This window comes from Ctenopharyngodon idella, chromosome 14 (genome assembly GCF_019924925.1).
Source record: "Ctenopharyngodon idella isolate HZGC_01 chromosome 14, HZGC01, whole genome shotgun sequence".
NCBI lineage: Eukaryota > Metazoa > Chordata > Actinopteri > Cypriniformes > Xenocyprididae > Ctenopharyngodon > Ctenopharyngodon idella.
Genome location: NC_067233.1, coordinates 13,535,553 through 13,558,677, shown reverse-complemented (window position 1 = coordinate 13,558,677; position 23,125 = coordinate 13,535,553). Strand labels below are relative to the sequence as shown.

The 23,125-nt window shown below is 37.6% G+C and overlaps 1 long non-coding RNA gene across 1 annotated transcript in view; it reads left to right on the top strand.

The window, feature by feature from the left end:
• The window catches only part of LOC127494791 (uncharacterized), a 131,657-nt gene extending 108,816 nt beyond the window's left edge, over positions 1 to 22,841 (top strand). The window contains exon 3 of the long non-coding RNA XR_007924973.1: positions 19,816 to 22,841. This is a non-coding gene — a long non-coding RNA (uncharacterized LOC127494791). The remainder of the gene's footprint in view (positions 1 to 19,815) is intronic.
• Positions 22,842 to 23,125: the final 284 nt, after the last annotated feature.

The window sequence follows — 23,125 nt, the reverse complement described above, 5'->3', positions numbered from 1 at the left end:
CGCAACTGCACTACAGCTAACGATTTTAAAGAGGCAGCGTTCACTTTTACCTTTAGACAACAAATTTAGATTTTAAATTCAATATTGATTTAAACAGAACTGTTTAACTAATTTACAGTATGTAACGCAAGTACATTATAAGTAACTGTAATTAAATTACCTAAAAATTAACAGTAATCCCTTACTTTACTTTTTCAGTGGATAAGTAATTTAATTACGCCCAACACTGATTCGAACATACTTTTTTTGTCACATACTGTTTTTCACCTACTCTATAGATTGATACATCAGTGCATCCCTAACAGTGGCGTGCACAAGAGGGGGGGCCGGGGGGCTTGAGCCCCTGCCCCTTTGATCGCGTGAAAGTGAAAGTGCCTTGCGGTCGCATCGTGGTGCCCCCGCGTTCCCATTTCTGCCCCCCGGAACACAATTTCTACTGCGGGTGAACAAACAATCCCCCCCAGACCCGTGATAAACCCAAATACACTCGAATTAATTAGATGAATTGATAAGTGCACTATCAAAGTAGGAATAAAGATGTTTGCCGTCGTAACGATGACAGTACACGGTTAGCGCTCACACTGCATGCGAACCGCGCTCGAGCCTAACTGAACCGCGCTCTGGCCCGCCTCTTCCAAGCAGGCCAGGGCCGGCTAAACGAACCGCGCTCGGGCACGGTTCAGAGCGCCTAGTGTGAGTACACCCTAAGGTTTATGTATAGTTCAAGTATGATCTGTTGTAGTTATACAAGTTAAGTCTTTTTGCAATTTATTGTCAAATATTATTTTTGTCAAAAAAAATGTAATTAAGTAAGAGTAAAATAAATTCAAATTAATGAATATGACATGACAAAATATTGACTGCGTTTAAATGAAATTTCCATTAAAGGTGTTAATTCTCAATTGGAAGTGTAAAGGATGGAAAACAAGCTGGTGACGACCTGCTGTTTTTATTCAGTATATTCTTTAAATTGCAAATAAATTAACTAATCATTTAAAGCTAATCATCATTGACAAACTTGCTTATTAGACAAAACCATTAAATGTTTTGTTGTATAGTCAATCTTATGTTCAACTTATGCTGTTATGTCAAGGATCTCTGATGTATTTGATAATGCAGAGGTATTTTTGGACTTTCCACTGAGGGGAAAAAAGAAAAAATTCCAGCAAACCCTTGTCCTGCTGCCTGTCTGCACCCAGAGCAATCACACTAATGTATTTCATTGTGTAGAGCCTGCTGTACTAATGGCTGTGGACTGCAACATTTCAGCATTGCTGCCACTGGCTGTTGCAATGGGCAGATAGATGAGGCTTGTGTCTGGATTTATATGTGTATGTGAGCGCTGTGTTTGGCTGATCGTGTCTGTGTAGGACAGTCGATTCAGTGTGTTTGTGTAGCTGAGCTATGCTTTGACTGAACTGCTAGGCAAAGAGCCAGTCCAGGCCCAGCCAGAGAGCCACTCTCCCGGTTAATCGTCGTGGAGATGCTCCCATTCCATTAGGCCCCTTACGATGTGCCATAACCAGCGGGTGACTGGCATCAGCCTTAGTAACTGAGAACGAGCCAAAACCTCAGCATGGGCACTGCCCCAAAACACACAAACATGACACAAACATGTTTAACATGCCAGCAGATCTCCTTTCATCTTAATATTGTACACTTCAGACTAAATTGAATTATTGATATACACATTTTTATTGATATTGCATTTGGATTTTTTCTACCTTGTCTGAATAAATCCTATATATAAACTCAACCTTTTTTCTTTCTTTTATTTTTCTTAATCCATCTAGATTGTGTTAAATTAGTTTTGGAAAACTAGACCGCTTTCTGAGCTGTACATTTTTTTTTTTTTTTTTTTTCAAGGGAGAATAGCATGGCAGCCATCTTGAGCTGGCAAGGATGCTGATTCAGGTGACTTTTGCCGTAGTTGTTTCAGAATGACAGCTTCTCGTCCGCTGTGGTTCTGCTGTAGCACACCCACACAGACACACACACAGATATTTACACACACTCTTAGCTCACCGTTCTCAGCCATCAGGAATGATGGCTGTTTCATTTGAGTGGGTTCACAGTGTCAACTCACTTCATTCAGGGGAAATACAAGGTGTGAGAGAAACAATCAATGCCAGTCTGCTTTCACACATTTCACAAACAGCTACAACATCATTTAAAAATCAACTAAAAATGAGACACAAGCATACATGCACAAAGTAAACATGTAAAACACACATAGACTTGGTGATTGCTCCTGTCTGACTCTCTCTGAATTGTGGCTGATGGGTAAATAAGCTTTATAAAGCCATGTTGCTGTAAACATCGGTGAGGAGAATAGCAGTAGTTTGGGGTTAGAATGAGTGTCAAAAGCATTCACCCTCATGTCACAAACCACTCTGTCACACAGTGTACCCACTCAGACACACACTGCATGGACAAATTGCAGATGGCAAAGTTTTCTACACAGAAAGCGAACTGTGTGTATGTGTGTATGAGAGCCAGAGCAGGGTAAGTGTGTTGTGAGGGGGTAATGGGAAAAGCTATTGGAGCGTTTCACTAGGCCTGTCTTGTCATGGCGGGTTTTTGCAGACACAGTCTGACTTCTCCGTTTTTTTTTTTTTTTTTTTTTTTTTTTTAAGCCATCTCTCACTGTATCTTCTGCCTGTACTTTTAGCTAAGTTTAGTTTGCCGCTCAGTCAGTACTGAGTCTGAGTCAAAGTTTAACAATTGTAAAATGGCTAGTGCAAGTCCTGTTAAAATATTCGAAAGCTCGTTGCTGTAGTCTTGCATTCGCAAATTCACTTTTACTTAAAAGGTTAGTTCACCCAAAAATGAAAATTCTGTCATTAATTACTCACCCTTATGTCGTTCCACACCCGTAAGACCCGTTAGAACACAAATGAAAATGTTTTTGATAAAATCCTAGAGGTATCTGACTCCTCCATAGACAGCAATTTAACCACCATTTTCAAGGTCCAGAAAGATACTAAAGGCATCATTAAAATAGTCCATGTGACTGCAGTGGTTCAACATTAATTTTATGAAGCGACGGGAATACTTTTTGTGCTCAAAAACAAAAATAACCACTTTATTCAATATCCTACAATATCCTATCTTCTATCATTCTCTTACACTACCAAAGTTGTGATACTATAATTATCTATAATAAACAATATCTCACAAGCAAGTGTGCTGTATGTATTTATATTCGGAAAACAACAGCTCAATTGTAAATGTAATATTGCTTTTGTATAACTTTTGGAAAAAAAGTTAATATTGAGCATCTCGCATCTTAGAAGCAGTATTGACATTTGTTTTGTGTATTTTTGCTTTGCCAATGAAAATAGGTCCAGGAAAAACAACAACAACAAAAAAAAAAACAGTTAAGATGCGGTCACATTAGCCTGTCTATTGTCAATGGTGTATCAATGTATGAAGCACAGCTCACAGGAGTCACTTTTAAACCAAGCAGCTTTCTGTTGGTCAGCTCGATGAATCCACGTGACCAACTTGATCTTTTTGTGAAATCTACAAGGGGAAATATGTCAACCACATGCAGAGTTTGCAATCACCTAGATTCCCATTGAAAGGACTGGATTTCAGCTGCAAAAATTCATTGAACATCAGTAAATGTGACCACATCTTAATGTGTTTCTGAGCAACGCACATCAGGTACTGTCTATTTTCTGAATGAATTAGGATTTTTTTTTTTTTTTTAATGAATGGGCTGAATGAATGATTCAGTGACTCATGAAGATGAATGCATGTATTGTAACCACCAATAGGTCTATATTTTTAATCTATGCTGCTCTTAGATTAAAAATAATCTAAGTGCATTCAATTCTATAAAACAATTCTCAGAAAATTAATTTACTCACCTTCATATTGTTCAAAACCTCTATTTCATTGGGAAACATTGAGGTCTGAACAACATTAGTCCCCACTTTTATTGTATAGACAAAAATAAATAAATAAATAAATGACAACAGATTTTTTTTTTTTTCCTCCACTGTATTGTTTAAACAAAAAGTATGCAAAAAGGGTAATGGGAAAAAAAAACTTATAAATACTAAGTGTAAACAAGAACAGCTGATCAACTGTAAATGGCAGTTTTGATGTAGAGGCGGAGACATGGTGCATCTTTGATTCATTTTAAATGTCATTACCAATGTTAAAACCAAACCTACACATTTGATGTGGACTCATACCAGCATGAAAACAGCCTTATGAGCGCGAACCAGCCAAGAAATGAAGCAATTCTGCCTCATTAGGCTATTTCATTTCCCAAGGAACAAAAATGAAGAAAAGACACAATTAGTCCTGCAAAATGACTGTATGTTTTCTGTGTATTTACATGTGAGGTTACACAGCACATGCTTAATGTTTGTGTGTTCATGTGGCATTTGGTCCTTTCTGAGAAGCCTGGTGACTGCGCTGCATGGGATATTGCTAATTACATCATTAATCACAGGACAGAGGTTATATACTAACAACCTGTGTGTGTGAATGCATGGGTTTTATTTGTCACATGTTTACGTTGATTTTACATTAGCTATTTATATATTTGTTCTTTTGTATGTTTGTTTATTTTGTTAATTATTATACATGCTATTAACCTCCAAGTTTGAATAATAATAGGATAGAACTAGATTGTACCACAGGGGGGGCCTGTGCCAAGATGGTCATGATTTTCTTTGTCTCTATAGGATATTCTTGTTTCTAGATATGGCTTGGACCTTCCAGGGATTCAGATGACATTCCATTAGAGTCAACATGAAATTCCATTTGCAGATTTCTGTAATTTGTCATATCTGAGAGAGAAAAAAATATTATAATAATATAAGAAAATAATGCATACGTTCAAAAGTTTGGGGTTGTTATGACTTTTTAATGTTTCTGACAGTCTGCTTTAATTTATTTTAAAATATAATTTATTCCAGTGATGATAACGAAGAATTTTCAGCATCATTACTCCAGTCTTCAGTGTCACATGATCCTTCAGAAATTATTCTAACATGCTAATTTGGTGTTTTAAAAAAACATTTTATTATTATTATCAATTTGAAAACAGTTGTGCTTCTTAATATTTTCATGGAAACTGTGATATTGTGTACTGTAACATGCACATTTTCTTTCACTTTTGATCAATATAATGTGTACTTTATATATGTATATATATAGGCTATAAGGAAAGTTGCAAAAGGAAGGTCTTTTCAGAGGAAGACCAACTTATTTAGTCTTATACACCAACTTATTTAGATTTTTTAGCTCTTTTTTTATTGTCTATTGTCTGCCTGTTTAAAAAAAAAAAAAAATCTGATCAAAAACTAATAGGACACCTTAAAGGAATAGGACATGCTTAAAGGAGTAGTTTAGGCATGAAAATACTCACCCTCATGTCTTTCCAAACCTGTGTTACTTACTTTCTTCTGTGGAAAACATAATTATTTTGTTATATTATAAATTATTTCAATACTGTTTTGGACCCCATTGAATTTAAATGTATGGAAATTCTAACCATTCTGCAAAATATCTTCTGGTTAACTAAACGATGACACAATTTTCAAATTTTACATGGGTGGAAGAATAATAGTGATGCTTACAAACCGAAAACTGTTTTTCACAAATTGTAATCTGCACTCGATAAGATGCTCCTCAAAAGTCACCACAAACATAGCACCGTCTATTTGTCGCATATTTCACGCCGATGAAACGAACCTCAAAAATGACAATAAGCACATCCAGCCCTCTTTTCCAAACTCAGTGAGGTGTGTTTGAGACACATTTCATTTATTGTGAAACACATCAAAAGGTGCCATAGAAAAATAATCAAGCTGAGACAAAATTAGCAGTAAAGGCAGTAATAGACAATAGGAACAAACAAAACTGGTGACAGCGACAAGAAGTCGGTATAAATAGCTGTTGAGCAGAAAGACACGGGAGGAGATGGATCCGGTAATGAGATGTTCACATCTACACGTGTCTTTGATATCTGGCGATCTGTCATGTCTCCTCAAAGCTGACAGTGCTTTGCGAGCTCGCTGTCCACTCGAATCGTCTCGCTTTCTTTACCTCTCTCTCTACCTCACTCTTGTATGTCGCTCCGCTCCCTTTACGTTTGTTTGTTGACGAGTAATGATAGCCCTCGCTATCATCCTGACGAGACCGACTCCAGCTATCGATGGCTGCCTACTCGTGTGTGTGTGTGTGAGAGAAAGAGAGAGAGAGAGAGAAAGAGAGTGTGGGATGTGTGACTGTGCGTTGGAGAACTTCTGATGGTAATTCCACCTGATGTCCTGGCCCCCCCTCTGGCAGCATCCCAACCTCATTATGCCAATCATTAAGTTTAATGACTTATAAACCAAGCGTCAGAACTTTACGACCACACGTTTGGGAGAAATAAACAGTCGTATCTTTGGCTCCTCATTGAGCTACATGTAATTAGCAGATTTATTTTGAATGGATTGCTGAAGTTTATCCTTGATAAAAAAGTAAGAAACGAGGGCAGGTGGTTTGTTAAATCACTGAGTAACATGTTGGAACTTCCTCTAAGCATCGCAAGAGTCGCTGTTAGCTAGATGACTCATAATTTTAACATATGCGTATTCGATCCTGAGGCCGGCAGCTACTAGTGCAGCCCTAAACCAACGTGCTGAGCATCAAACTTAGCGGAAAAACAGGAGCTATGGCCTCTTTTCGCTGCTCTAGCTGTGCCAAATGATTCATCAAAACGGATAAACACACTACAAGCGCTCTCAGGAAGACAACATTATGCAGGGCTTATTCATTTCTAAACACACAGACCCGTGAGCACTGAGAGGGGAAGAAATATTGCCTTGCATGGGGTGTCCTCACATACATTTGCATGTCACATACTCTGCACTACCTTTTTTTTTTGTTGTAAACATCCGCAGGAGAGGAATAACCTACTTGTCATGGACCTTTTCATTACATGGTGCTTAAATAACAGTTAATAATGTTAATATAGTGTAATAATGTTTTTATAGTGCAAACATTTGCCATTGTGAGGGAGTATAGCTGAGCCAGCATCTGACTAAAAATAAAATGAGTCTGTAGCTTCCTTAAGTCCACGGCCTTATCTCAGCGACTGCTTGCGCGAAGCAAGACTAGAGCATGACGGTGATAAATGGCCTGTATCACTAACTGGGAAATATTACAGAAATGCCCTGGCAGACTTGCTAGTGTTCACTGATGCTGATATGTTGCCTGTGGTGACCGAGAACAGCGTTTGTTTGTGTAAAGAGATAGCAATTTGACCATTGCATTTCTGAAAAGTCATTATTTAAAGAAACATACATATATATATATATATATATATATATATATATATATATATATATATATATATATATATATATATAATGTCCAGTGAAAGAAAACAGGTCACGGCATCAGTGTATCTTATATAGCCTATATATATATATATATATATATATATATATATATATATATATATATCTGTCATGAGAAGTCTCGGAGTGTTTGGCATGGTAATGGATACGACAATGTTAATATTTTTGGTTTTGGTGGAATAGATCTGCTACGCTGCTGCTGTTATTGCTGCTGCTGCTACTGACAATGCATATATGCAACACGCTGCTGTGAGCAAGTAAGACATACTGCTGCTGTACATGAATTACCAGCAGCGGATCTGTACTTGTGGAGCTAGGGAAGGTGGGGGGTTTCTGAAAGCACGCTGCAAAATGCAATGCAGACGCTGACTAAGTATTTGAAAGCTCTGCAATAGAGAACGATGTGATTACAATAAGATTGAGTTAAGGACCTATCAAAAATGTGTATATACACACAACAATATAAACTCTGTTTTGTTATATTTTATTATTATATTATGTTGTCAATATATACACCGATCAGGCATAACATTATGATCACTGACAGGTGAAGTGAATAACACTGATTATCTCTTCATCACAGCACCTGTTAGTGGGTGGGATATATTAGGCAGCAAGTGGACATTCTGTCCTCAAAGTTGATGTGTTAGAAGCAGGAAAAATGGGCAAGCGTAAGGATTTGAGTGAGTTTGACAAGGGCCGAATTGTGATGGCTAGATGACTAGGACAGAGAATCTCCAAAACTGCAGCTCCTGTGGGGTGTTCCTGGTCTGCAGTGGTCAGGATCTATCAAAAGTGGTCCAAGGAAGGAATTGTTGTGAAGGGCCATTGATGCACGTGGGGAGCGAAGGCTGGCCCGTGTGGTCTGATCCAACAGACGAGCTCCTGTAGCTCAAATTGCTCAAGAAGTTAATGCTGGTTCTGATAGAAAGGTGTCAGAATACACAGTGCATCACAGTTTGTTGCATATAGCGGCTGCATAGCACAGACCAGTCAGGGTGTCCATGCTGACCCCTGTCCACAGCTGAAAGCGCCAACAGTGGGCATGTGAGCATTAGAACTGGACCACGGAGCAATGGAGGAAGGTGGCCTGGTCTGATGAATCACGTTTTCTTTTACATCACATGGATGGCCGGGTGTGTGTGCATTGCTTACCTGGGGAACACATGGCACCAGTATGCACTATGGGAGGAAGGCAAGCCGGCGGAGGCAGTGTGATGCTTTGGGCAATGTTGTGCAGGGAAACCTTGGGTCCTGCCATCCATGTGGATGTTACTTTGACACGTACTGCCTACCTAAGCATTGTTGCAGACCATGTACACCCTTTCATGGAAACGGTGGCTGGTGGCTGTGGCCTCTTTCAGCAGGATAATGCGCCCTGCCACAAAGCAAAAATGGTTCAGGAATGGTTTGAGGAGGACAACAATGAGTTTGAGGTGTTGACATGGTCTCCAAATTCCCCAGATCTCAATCCAATCGAGCATCTGTGGGATGTGCTGAACAAACAAGTCCGATCCATGGAGGCCCCACCTCGCAACTTACAGGACTTAAAGGATCTGCTGATAACATCTTGGTGCCAGATACTAGAGCACACCTTCAGGGGTCTAGTGGAGTCCATGTCTCGACGGGTCAGGGCTGTTTTTGCAGCAAAAGGGGGACCAACACAATATTAGGAAGGTGGTCATAATGTTATGCCTGTATATACATACAGTATATTAACATTTCAAGTTAACAGTATATATTTAAAATATATATATTATGAATTAACAATGAACAATAGTATATTTATAGATTAACATGAACCTTAATTTATAAATGCATAACATTCTTTTTTTAATTGTTAGTTCATGATGGATTAAAACTGTTAACAAATTGAATGCCACTATAGAGTGCAACTATTTAAATAATAACTTGCTATTCTTTTCAGGACAAACATGCCTTCTTTCTATGTAAATTAGTCTCATTTATCTATTGTGCTTTAATCAGAAAAAACAGCACTATTTTCTTGGTGCAATTAACCTGCTACAAATAAAGATACATTTGCCCTTTGACTATTTTTCCACATGTGGATCTATCTGTACAGAGAATTTCATATTTCATCTTCTGTAACAAAGAGCTTATCTGTGACTGATGTGAAAAGCTGTGTGTGTGTGTGTGTGTGTGTGTGTGTGTGTGTGTGTTGTTAGATCTAAGGCGTTTGGGATATTTTCAGAGATTTTCAGGGACGATGATAAGTTAGAAAAGCCCTCTCTAACATTTTAAGTCCTCTAACATTTGCAGTTATCTTGTAAAATGCCATTCAATCACACTGCATCAAGAGCAGCTGGTAAAATGAATCCCCTTGAAATCAGACACCTTTAAGATCAGAAGATTCTATTTTATTGTCTGAAATGAAATTCTGTGTGAGATGATGGTATTGGTAATAATGCCATATGTTCTTCATTCATCATTGCAGTGCTAGATAATTGAGAACTGTCAATCAAGGAGATAAGTTGTTATTGATCACCATGATGATTCATGTAAGGTCACGTGATTAACTGACATGTACATGCACGTGATCATAATTCACCAATAAATCATATTGATCTTTTATTATGACATTGGACAGTGTGTTGCAGGCTTACCAACATTTTTTTCCAATAAATTAAGCAATTAAATCTTTAAATATCATCTTTAAATACTGAATTATCAGGACACCTTTAATTTATATAGAAGATATATTTTCAGTCTTTTAATAATATTTAAAAAAAGGGTGAAGATGTCAATTTTCCTATAGGCCGAACATCACTTTTGGCCACTACTGTATTTGTTTATATATTTGTTGCATGTGTGTTAGGTTCTGTTTGTTTTTTGTTATTTATTTTGATGTGTCTTGTTAGTCTGTGCATTTTCTGTACACTCATCTAGCAGACCATAAGCTGTATGACTTTGTGTTTCTAATGTTCAGTCTGCACTGCTGTATGAAAAGTACCTAATTACTTTCCACATGCCTGATCTCTCTGAAATCAGTCTAAACTGATTGCTGCCAGGAAACATACAAACGCAATGCACAGTGACCTTTCAGAGCATAAAGAACGCTCTGTAAAAACTGCTGATGTTCAGGGAGTTTTATGTCTGTAATAATACACAGAAAAGATGATTTCTGGCTGTCTGTGTGCACAGTGTGTTCACTCAGGGTCATTGATCAAATGTTACAGTTGTAAATAAGACTATGCATACTTTCCTGCCACACATTATGCAAAAAGTAATATGTCAAATGAGTAGGATGGCAGAAAATGTAGGCAAATATAACCCAAATGATTTCCTGCATACACTGAGATTCTGAAGTGTGCAACTGGTGGAAACTTTGATATATCATGAGACCACAGAAGCTGAGGAGCCGTCAGATATCAAGATTGAAATTAAAAATTGGTGGAGAACTATACGACAAACAATTCTTTTTAAGTTTAAGTGCTAAGGGCACCAAATGCAGTTAATTGTTAAATTTTACTTTTTAAGAACACCTGGTTAATATTAGTATGTATGCTGTAGTGCCAACCACTACACTAGTACAGTGCCAACATGGCGGAAGCAGGGAATGTATTTATACTACACTCCAGCATACCTAGAAAAGGCGCTTGAAGAATTCAAGAGTTAAGAAGTGCATTTTTCTTTGAACTCAGTACATACGTATTTTGACCATTCTCAGAATTTAGACGGGGCATTTGTCTCTATATCGACCTTAGTTTCCTTTTAGGAAAACCAAGTGCTTTAATGTGGCTTTCAAATGAAGGAATCACTTTTAGAGTCTAGGGAAGAGTTTTGGTTTTATTTTTGTTGGCCGTTTGCGAATGTGTGTGCATTTGTGTGTGTGTTATCGATCTCCGGTGATGGTTGGGGGTGTGGGGGAATCAATGCAAAGTGGGTTTGAGTAGCTAATGGAGATTACTGAAGGTGCATCGTGGAACTTTTCAGACCCTTTACTCTCCAGTGTGTATTGATCTAAAGTCACAAATACACACACACACACACACACAGGAGGGACTGTCATGCATTCACCTTACAAACAGAGTATGTGAAAACACACACACACACACACACACACACACAATGTCTTTGATATCAGTGGAAGACTGACAATTTAGTCCAGTTAAGCAGCTCTGTCAATCTGATATATATTTTATAGGAGCTTATATATAAATAAATATATATATATATATATATATATATATATATTTATATATATATATAAGCTCCTCCCCTTCTTTAAAATGGCCGATAGCGTTTCGCTTATATCACAGCTCGGCCAAAGCCGTTGAGCTTGGTAAAGCTGCAGTTTCCTCCTAATCTCTGACCGTATCTCCTCCTAATCTCCTCCATTTCGGTTTAAAATACAGCATTATGTGCAGAAGGGTCTGATACGTTTTCTGGTATGCACTGACTTGTGCATATAATCCGCTCTGTGTTATCTTGTCTCTAGACCTAGCAGAATGTGTCCGCGCTGTGGCGGTTCACATGACACTATCGTGAAACCAGACTTCATTTGCCACAATTGGAAGCATATTTATACTTTGAATTGTTCCCTATTCCCTATATACCTTATGCGCCAGAGAAACAAGCGTGCCGCCTTCTTTATAATATTGTCTAAAAACTTCTGTTTTTGCGGTAGCTCTGTACATTTCTATGGCATCGCTGTCAAAGAATAATTAGCTGGTGAAGTGGATTTATTTACTTGTTGTAGAGTTAAAGTTATCGTGAGCATTGTAATGTTTAAAGCAGATGTCTTAACAAATGTCAGACTGGGAAGATTTTAAAACGAGCAGTTCATTCATAAATACGAAAGATCGCTGTGGAAATACAAACCGGAAGAAAAAGGACAATGATCGTAGCGCTGAAAAGGGCGGGGCTGCATAAGGTCTATATAGTGCATTATGTGCCATTCACCATGTAGAAAATAGTAAATGTGTGAACAAGTGACCGATTTTAGCTGCAGCTTCAGCATCTATTTATAATGTAGGGGGTGGGATGCATTTAGGGGGAGAGCATTTGATTGGACAGAAAATCTGATGAGAAGTTGAAACAGAGTGATGTCATCAAAATCATTCATCCATATTGGTGGAAGTGAGAGGCTGTAAGATTTGAATGCTTATATCTTCTAAATATGAATTTTGTCATTGATTTGGAGCACACTAGCTTGTAGTATTCATACTAAAAGCCAAAAACCTTCAATTTTGATTTCATGTGGACTTTAAAGGTACAGTATGTAATTTTGAGAGATAGCGGTTGAAATGGGTACTGCTGTCCAAATTCAAAATATTGGAGAGAGTTGTTTCCCCTCTCCTCAGACTTGAAGCTCACGCAGGTTGCCAGATTGAGGACACGCAACAGGAATGAGAACATTCGACAATGGAAGGCAACAAGCATTTTACACTGTAAGTTAATGAGTTGGTTTATCCACATTTAATATGTCTCTGGACATACTGGACAGATGGATGCTAAGGCTTTTTAGGTTGGGTAGAATCTGCGATCTCTGACCCAGTTTGTTTGCTTGTGTCCATGGCTGCAATAAGTTGCGTTTTCTGCCGACTGGCAACCCAGGGGTGTCTAAATACTAAACTGGCAGTGGGCAGGATCACCCTGACCAAAACAAAAACAGACATTCTGACACGGAACACTCATTTCAAAGTAGAATAACTCGATTTTTTTTGATATAGTGTCGTTTTAGAGATTCATTGTGGCTGAAATTAATTTACATTTGTATTTGCAATATTAAATATACCTGAGTTCATATTTAATGATAATGATTATGTATGCATTTATGCTGAATGTTAATATGAAATATTTACATTTCATATTAAAATTTAGCATAAGTGCATGTTTTTCCTCTGAAAATTGGGTCCCAATTTTCACGTTTGCTGTTAGGTGCTGTATTATTTAGTTAGTTAGTTAGTTATTTACTAAAGCATAAAAATACCATGATATGTTTGCAGAGATTTAGGAAACATGCTAATTTTCCTTGTCAGTACAGGCATTGAAATCGTCCCTCTTGATAAGAAATTGATAACGTCACACAGTCAAAATCATGAGTTACACATTTCATTCTGTCTCCCTTCATTATGAAGGAGCTGTGATTGTGAGAATGTGTTTACAAATTAATCGACAAGTAAATATTTAGCAGTACTTAAGAAGAAAGGTAAATAATTTAGGGGCTATTTGTGATTCAGAGGCTGCCATTGGAAATGGAGAAACCCCAGAGCAGGAAAGGGCGGCTTTCATGTCTTGATGGTGCTACATTGCTCTTGTCACTTACACCAGCTCTGTGTTTGTCTGCATGTTTATTATTTTGGCTTGCTTGTCTGGTGGAGCCATGACGCTAAGTTGAGCTGGCAGTAGTGCTCTTAGTGGTACAACCAACACAATTCTCTCTTTCTGTAAGCACTCATGCACACACACACATCCAAAATCTGACAAACAGCCAGGTGATATAAAGATGTTAATAGTATCAGATCAGCTTGTCATGTAATGAAATGCATTTGCTCCGAAAGATATGAGTACTTTAAATGTTCCTCCGTGGACGTAAGGACAGACGTTTTGTTAGATAGCTGTAATGATATTTTTAGTGTATGAATGAACAATGCTTTTCAATGATGGCCCAAGGGTTATAAATAGATAAGAATTCACTGCATATGCAGCAATAATTTAATGCACTTGGAATTGCTGTAACCGAGGTGGCATTTTATATTCCTGTCTTTTCGAAAATAATAACCAGATTATTCTCCCTCTCTCTTTTCTCACTCACTCTCTCACACACGTTTTGACTGTCTTGCACTCAATTTCTCATTTCCATCAGATTAAATTGGAATTATTTGAAGGATTAATCTTTGAAGAGAGCCAAAAGCTTTACGTCTGTTCTTATTTTTATAATTCACATCGAGGTTATTACTGTTATGGGCATTAGGAGGATGTCCAGACAAAGCTTGACCCGCCACTTTGCTGTTTTAAGGTTTTAATGCTAGCACGCTCACACACCAATGGTTTTTCATTAAAATACACACACATTTTCATGGTAGGCTCTGTGTCTCACTACCCAACTTTCTATCAGTAACCTTCAAAAGCATGTGCCGGTGAGTGTAGTTTGAAAAGCATGGCTTTGACTGGCCTGTGCAACTCATTTCCATATTAGAGGAGTGAGAGGAATAGACCCTGTACTTGTGGAGCATGATAATATCTGACAGTCTCATGAGGGATAGAAACCATATCCCTTTTTACCAGTGTGCACTTAAATTTGAATTAAATTCCTGCCATTTTATTTTATTTTTAGCATGCACACTCATAACTAAATCACTTCAATATATGAAGGAATTTAGTGCGCTTATGCATATTCAAGATATGCATTAATGTAATTTATTCATAGAAAAGTGTATGTGAATGTAAGTAGCTATGTATAGTTTTTGAGCGGTAAATCATTATTATAAATGTGTGGCTTTATACACTCTGGTAATAGCTGTTTGTACATAAAACTGAGGCTATTATATGTGCGCTTTGTTTGTAATCATTTTAATGCACAGATATCAAGGGGGACCTGTTAACCTAATTATCGTAAGGATGAGATGATTTACATGAGGCTCCCTGTAAGGGTTTTATGAATAAATGCAGGTGCCCACAACTCTTGCGAAAGGTTAGCTGAAACTAGAGCAGAAGTCAGTTCAGGACAGCGAGACATAGCATGTTTTATTCACTGACAAATTCCCATGACCCACCACCGCACCATCCTTAACATCATCTTTTACTGGCTCTCTTCCTTGCCACTCTGATCAACTGTACAATGCTGTACAACGCTATATATATATATATATATATATATATAATGTGTGTGTGTGTGTGTGTGTGTGTGTGTGTATCCTGGGCAACAACAACAAACCACCAACCACCAAATGGTCAGGAAATGTGCTAAATTTAAGCCAATGCACTACTTAAAAAGCTTTTGGCATACTATGGGAATTTGTGTGTGGAGTGATGAATCACAATGAAACACTAGTTGCATGGTGATGCTCCAGAGCAGTGTCTTCGAAAATCTGCTGAGAAATATAATAATAAATGCATCTCTACCACAGTAAAGCCTGGAGGAAGAAGTGTCATTGTGTGGGGAGCCATTTAGCTGCTGGTGTTGGTGAGCTACTTCAATGTAAAAAGTCATTTACTGTTTTGAGTACAGGATGGCTTGCCACAATTGAAAAGTTATCTAAAGAGGAATGATCAGATGCTATTTTTCAGCAAGACAATGCTCCTGCCCAAATTGCAAAGACAACCAAGAAGTTTCTTGAGCACAAGTCCATCAGGCTCATGTTTTGGCCTGGTCAGAGTCCAGATTGGAACCCTATAGTGAATATTTGGTCTCACATTAAACTCAAACGAATTGGAAGACATTTTTCAACTATACTCATGAACTGTTTGAAGCCAATAACAAAGTCCAGCACTGACTCTTCTTCATGTAAAAAGCTGTCTGCAAGTTGGGGAAGGCTATTCTGTGCTAAGTTTATCTACAGCAGCTATTTGTGCATTTCCTGACCAGTGATTTGTGATTAAAATGTCTCAAGACCATTAAATATTTTGCCATTTTTGGCTTGGCCATTTTTTTTTTTTTTTTTTCTTCATTGGAGAAGAAACAAAAAAGATATAAACAAGGAAGAGAAAGAGCTGGACTAGTTGAGTGGGTGTGTGACGTGTGAAGGTGTGAGAACACAAGGAGCCCTCTGCTATCACGCTCATTATTACAATATTCCCACTTCCTTTTGCAGTTGTCAGTGCTTTGGAGTGACTGTGTGTCACTTACAGCCTGTAGTCACAGACACTGTCACTATCAATATAAATACCAGCAGGGTCTTTAGCTTCAGCAGGTCTTGCTCTCTTACACACTCACAAAAGAAACTTATTAACCACATCAGTATGCACTGTTCCTTTTAAAGGGATTGTCCACCCAAAAATGAAAATTCTGTCATCATTTACTCACCCTCATGTCGTTCCAAACTTATATGACTTACTTTCTGTGTTGGTACTGTATAACCAAACTGTTTCGGTTCGCAATGACCTACACTGTACGGACAAAAAATACAATGGAAGTCAAAGGTTAACCGAAACTGTAAGGTACTTCTGATGTTACAGCAAGAAAAATGTCTGCTAATACAGTGGTAGCCTACTTGTTTGTAAGTGCTGGGGGAAAAAATCAATACTTTCAGATGTATTTAATGTATTTTAATGTGTAGTATAGAATATGTGGTACATTCTTAGCTGGACTGCTTATTGACATTTATGTGATTTGTGCAGTGTTTTCTTTGTCATTTATGCAAGAAAAAAATCAATTGCGAAAATGCATTTAAATTTAAATGTAAATATTCACAAACACGGCAATAGCGCATGACTGGCAACACAATTAAACCAGAATCGTTTGACTTGCAATGCGACAGGTTCCGAAGATAACTCGCCACCCGTCCCGCATTTTGCTGGACAATGCCGAAATTAAGAGCTTTGTCCCACATCCCACAAGACATAAGCATAAGCAGTGTCGTGCATTTCAATTATGCCTGTATTATTTTTGTCTTCTCTGAAATTGCAATACCACAATTAGAAATAAGGTAATAAAATGCAACTGGCATTTACAAATCCATTTGCGCAGCCGTCACGTTCTAGCTAGAGCAGGGAAAACAATGCAGTGGTAGAGAGGAAATGTTTCGCTGATGACGACTGGACTGAGCAAAGGAATCAGTGAAGACATCGTCAAAAGTTATTAAAAATAGCTACAACAGCCAGGACTTCATATATACACATACTGGATAAGAACATCCTGATCAAACATGCCAGATCCAACAAAAAATACAAGTTCAAGATGCACCGAATCCGGTAAAAGGCATTTAATGTTTGCATATATGCTAGAGCTGGGCGGTATATCGAGTTTGTACGATATATCGATATATTTTTTGTATACGATACGGAATGAGGCAATACAGTTTATATCGATATACAGTAGTTTTATACGAGTGCATTTGAAACATAGCGGTGGATGTCGCAGAGTGAGCTGCTGCGGGGAAAATACATAATACAATTTGTCCTAAACATGAGACATGCTTAATATTAAGGGCTTTAAAAATAGTCTTACTCATAAGATTATGATATAGTTAACACGTAGGCTATAGTTTAAAGCGGCTTGCCCCGTCATATGTTTTGAGTCTGACATGTGCTGACAGATATTTGCGCTGTTTAATGCGTTTGTAATGTAATGTTTTTCTCAGCGCATAACTTACATTTCACAGGTATATTCTCCATCTGTAAATGTTAGAAAGTAATACAAATATTTCCATTTTGCTGTCAGGAGTAGACGAGCCTTCTGCTAGCGTATCTCCTATAAACTATAGACTTCCGTGAACGAGCGCCGCCGCGCGCATCTCCGCCAAACAGACGGAGCGCAATAGAATCTCCATAATTCTGATTAAAATATACATTTTGCTAAAATGGTTGTTGTTGAACAATAAATGTGTCATATGTAGAATTTTAAACCTACAAATAAGTGTATTTTTATGATAGCAGTAAAGTGACTATTTGGGGTAATCAAAATAGCCTAATATAGCTAATTATTCTGTGCTTTTGTTTTTATTTTCAGATTGTAATGTTACAATGTTAGAATGTAAGGTAATTTTCCCCTTTTTAAAAAAAAATAAATACAGATTTCTTTTCCCTTTTTTTCTAAATCCAAATAGAAAAATGTAGAAAAAAATACAGAGATATGATTTTTTGGCCATATCGCCCAGCCCTAATATATGCATATATATATATATATATGTGCACATATATGCATATATCCCATGAAATGATGGCATATAGGCATTCCAACTAATGTAAATCAATATTTACATAGTATAATAGTAGAAAATATATATCTCTCACACGTGTCCCGCATAGTCCCGCAAACTCACATATATGTCCTGCGACAGAGCAATAACCAGGTGGTAACCCTAGCTTCTTATAACTAAACAGTAACACGAACCAGAATGAAACAAAACAGGAAGAATACTAACAATGCTGATTATTCTAAATGTGTTCTTGGTGGTGGTGAAGAAAAGTTTTCCCCAATGAGTAAACAACCTCATTTTTACATTTAAATTGGGTTGATGCACACGTAACTGGTGGATAGCTGATGTGGTAGTTGGCCCTTTATTCCAAATAAGCAACCACACTAAATGGTGAATCAATACAAACAAGATCTGGCTTGTGTAGCAACAGGTATTTGTATCAAATGCCTCATTATTTCAAAAGACAACGCTCATTTGCCTATGCATTACCTAACTCCTTGAATCTCAGCCTCCCACAAGTCAATTATTTAAAGAGTTGACTTAGCTCCAAGGGATGGAAGACATGACCAGCTAATGCCAGTGCACTCTGGATGCTCGTATGTCTCTATATGTTGTTTTAATGAGGTAATATATTCGATCCATGCATTATAGGTTTCTCTTATTTATTAAGGAATATTGTTCTTGCATGTGCTGTTTAGTTTAAATGTTGTGAGCACTACCTGAAGGGATAACATAATAAGAAGGGCTACTTGTTTGATATACCAATAAATATCTGTTAGTTCTTTCTTCACCTAATGCTTCAGGCAGTAACATGCTGATGCTGTTGTCACTTTTGATATCCTGGCTCAGTGAATTTGTTAAGAATTCCCCAGAAGCATTGTACATTATTCTGTGTGCCATGGCTTAATTCTGATTAGTTGAAAGACATTCCAAGGTGTTTTCTGCAGGAAACTGGGTGGCTGAAGTAGTTCCAGGTTTAATGAACACATTACTTATCACTTATAACTTATCTTCATTCTTTCCATATAGTTACAAAGCATTATATAAAATATTTATTTATTTGAAATGCTTAAATAGCTATTTAATTTCATAATTTCACGCTAATTACTTTTTATTATTTAAATGTTTTTTTTCATAATTTACTTTAAAAAAAAAGAAGTCACACCTATGTGATGGATGGATGGATGGATGGATGGATAGATAGATAGATAGATAGATAGATAGATAGATAGATAGATAGATAGATAGATAGATAGATAGATAGATAGATAGATAGATAGATAGATGTTTTACTGGTTTTCTTCTGTGAATGCTCCGTTCTCTGAGTGGTAGACAAATGCAGAAAGACAGGGACTGGGGCGGTGGGAGAGAGATGCATGAGGAGGAAGTGTATGGGGGATTCCATGTCTCAACAACCTGCTCAGGTCCAGTATGATGTGATTTGAACTGAATTTATACACACATGCACACGCACATACAAAGAGGCCTAACCTGAAGGGTCACGTGGGTTATTGGATATCCAACTGGGAAATGTCATCTCTTGGTCTGATGCTACTAGCATACATATTGTACTGATCACTCTTTCTCTCTCTCTCTCTCTGTGTGTGTGTGTGTGTGTGTAGTGACCTGGTCAGTGGTGGCTACGTTTTATATGATGTGACAGAAAAAGATGACCAATATGTGAGGCGACTCTCTCTATCCTGAAAAACATCCCTCAGGACCATTGACTGTCTGTTGAGGTTATTGTAAGTTTTGGGGCTTTATTACGTTAGATGGCCGACAATTGACCAACAATAAGCTGAACAATTGTGAGCTTATAAAAAAAAAAGTATTAGATATATATTGCAACTCTCATCACCTTGTACAATGTCTTGGTTATGAGAGGAAGTTTCAGAGTTTCTAAAACTTGCCACTGTAATAAAAAGAAAGGTTTTTTTTGTTTGTTTGTTTAATGTACTGAGAGCTTTATTCATCATATTGATTAATATTATGAACACGAGAGGCACGTGAATATGAACTTCTGACATGTTTATGATTGATGTCCATTCAAAATACCTATAGGCCTTAATGTTTACTTAAAAAGTTTGGCTTTAGGCCATGCATGGCTAACCATAGTCATATATCATGCAGTTGATGTGTAGTTTCCATATATGTAGGTATTTATTTGTGCACTATGTACCGAATGGTCCTTAAATGTGCAGCACGCCACAATTGTAAAGCCAATCTTTTTGAGAACATGAGAAAGAGGATGCCTGTAACAAATGTTCTGAGTAGTTATGGTGTTTTGTGTGTATTTTAAAGCCCACATGTCTCAAGTGAAGCAGTCAAGTGGCATGGAAATCCAGTTAAAGCTACATTAGGCAAGTGCTATTCACACAGACACACTCACAACACAAAAACACATGCAAATCCACTCATAATGGCTACATAATGGAAATTGTAGTATGTCGCCACAAAAACTAGCCTACTGTGAATGGCCACAATGACTTGCACAAACATGCAAATCCTGTTGGTCTGTGTAAAGACGGCAGTATAAGCCCCTTTCTCGTTCACAATAACATTTGGTGATATTATGTCGGAATCCTGTTATCACACATCAATAGAGAAGGACCACAAGCGGGGGAGCCCTTCAGGACAAAAAAACAACAGCTTCAAACGGCTGTCGAGAATGTATGCGTGTGCTCGTCCAACAGTCTTTGAAAAATAAAGACTCACTGATGAAAGACAAGCCCACACTCTGAATAGGTTAACGTAGCAATGAGACTCAATTAGCTGGATTGCTAAATCGAGCCGTGTCCACAAAAACAACACTCGAGTTGTGACCAAGACTACGATAGACTGGTACGTACAATGAAAACGCTTTTGTTTCTTCCTCCCTTCTGTCTTATCCTTCTAAATGAGCTGGGAACATATTTTGACACAAAAAGACACCGAGAGACTTTTCAAGATGCAGAGGATGCAACCAGCCTCTTTTGTGGTGGATTAGTATGTGTTAGAGAAAATTAGCATTCGCACGTTTCTCTAGCATGACACACGCTTGTACGCATTCAGCTCGCCCAGCTGTCTCCCTTCAGTATGCCAGCACGACCCGCTGGTCCCCGTGTGTGGACAATGCCCTCACACCATAATTAGCTCTGCCAGTCAAGTGTCTCAAATTGGATTATCCGCAGTTCTTTTGGGGTTTCTTCATATCAGAGGAATTCACCACATAAAGCTCCAGATTGAGAGAGTCTCGGAGGGTCCTGTGAGAGGGCCCAAATGGTACAATGTTCAGGCCATAGCCCCACGGTTTTCCACCCACCAGGGTGCCCCCATAAACCAGACAATTGCATTATTCTCACTAAGTAGCGTGGTGGGATAAACACAAATGGCCATGCCTTAGATTTGTGGGCTGCTGGTTTTTGCCACAAGAGAAAGACTGATGAGAGAGTACTTGAGGAGACAATTATTGATCACTATCTTTGTCAGCACCACGGCGACCCGATTCGAAAGCCTCAGTGTGATAATCCATTGTTTCTGTCATAAACTTATGGAACAAGCATATTTTGGTTTTGTTTGAAGGAGGCTGAAATGAAATGTTGGCATAATAAAGTAGTTTTCTCGGGTTTTGTTTACTCAGCTACATACCAGCACAAATATACAAAGAATGAGAGATGGAAGAAATGAATCCAAATGTGGATAATCAACTTGTGTTTTTTGCTGCAAGACAAATCAAATTGAGATGTTTTTTTAGAAATAAAATCAATGTGTTTATACTTTATTCTTTTTAGTGTATTCATTTTCTTTACAACAAAACAAACCATTTAGTGATGCTCAAGTAATTAGAACTTGCTGCATTGCTTAGCACTGTTCTTGAATGTCTTGTATAATAGAATGAAGGTATTTTAATAGCTTTGGCCACAGCATACTGTACTGTTTATGTAAATGTAATTAGTAGGCACTTAGTAAAACTAATGAACACAACACGCTTTTATAAGGAAACATCATTCTTTTATTTATTTATTTATTTTTCTCTGTTTTTTTAGAATGTCAGCATTAATGTCAAATATTATTGGCTTGAGTTACTTTGTGGCTGATTGTTGTCTTGTTTTTTAATAACTTTAAAGTAAAGTTTGAAATGAAAAGAATACAAATAAATTTTTTTATTTATAAGGTTTGGGATCAATAAGACTTTTTTATCCATTAAGACACATTAATTTGGTTAGTAAATACATAACAAAACAGACATTTTCTATTTCAAATGAATCCACAAACTTTTTTTTTTTTTTTGCTTTAGTTATGCTGTTCTGTTAGATCGGAATCAGTTACAAGATAAATTATGCCTTAAAGAGTTGGTCACGCTAAATGAATTAGGCCGTATTTGAATTAAATGCTTCAAGTGACCAATTCAGATTTTTTTTCTCTTATGTGGCACAGATCGGATATGTCCCATGAACTTGTAACCAGGAAAAAAACAAAACAAATTGATTCTGATATTCTCAGATGGGTTTCAGGCCTCATTCATACATGGAAATAAATCTGATATGATTCGGATATATGCATTTGCCATGTATGCCATGTAAGCGGACAGATCAGATATTCCCGTCAATGCAAGTTGTGCATCATTGAAAATGTTGACTCAGTTGGACACCAAACGCGACCACATGACTCTTTTCAATGCCCAGGCCTCCTATTTTTTCCTCCACCCTCCACAAGAAACCAATGTTTTGCTAACCTTCAATGATAGTGCAGAAAGCAAAAGCTTGTATTATCTTTTCGTCTGCGTCCATAATTGCGCCGTTTTCAGTTCTTTTTTGGCCTAAGCTTTTCTGGGTCAATACGTCTACCTTGGGTTGTTTCACCAAGTGTATAGTATAAATGCAGATATCAGATATGGGTCACTTTTAAAAGTGTGTATATATAGTGAACAATTCAGAATTGGGCATCAAGATC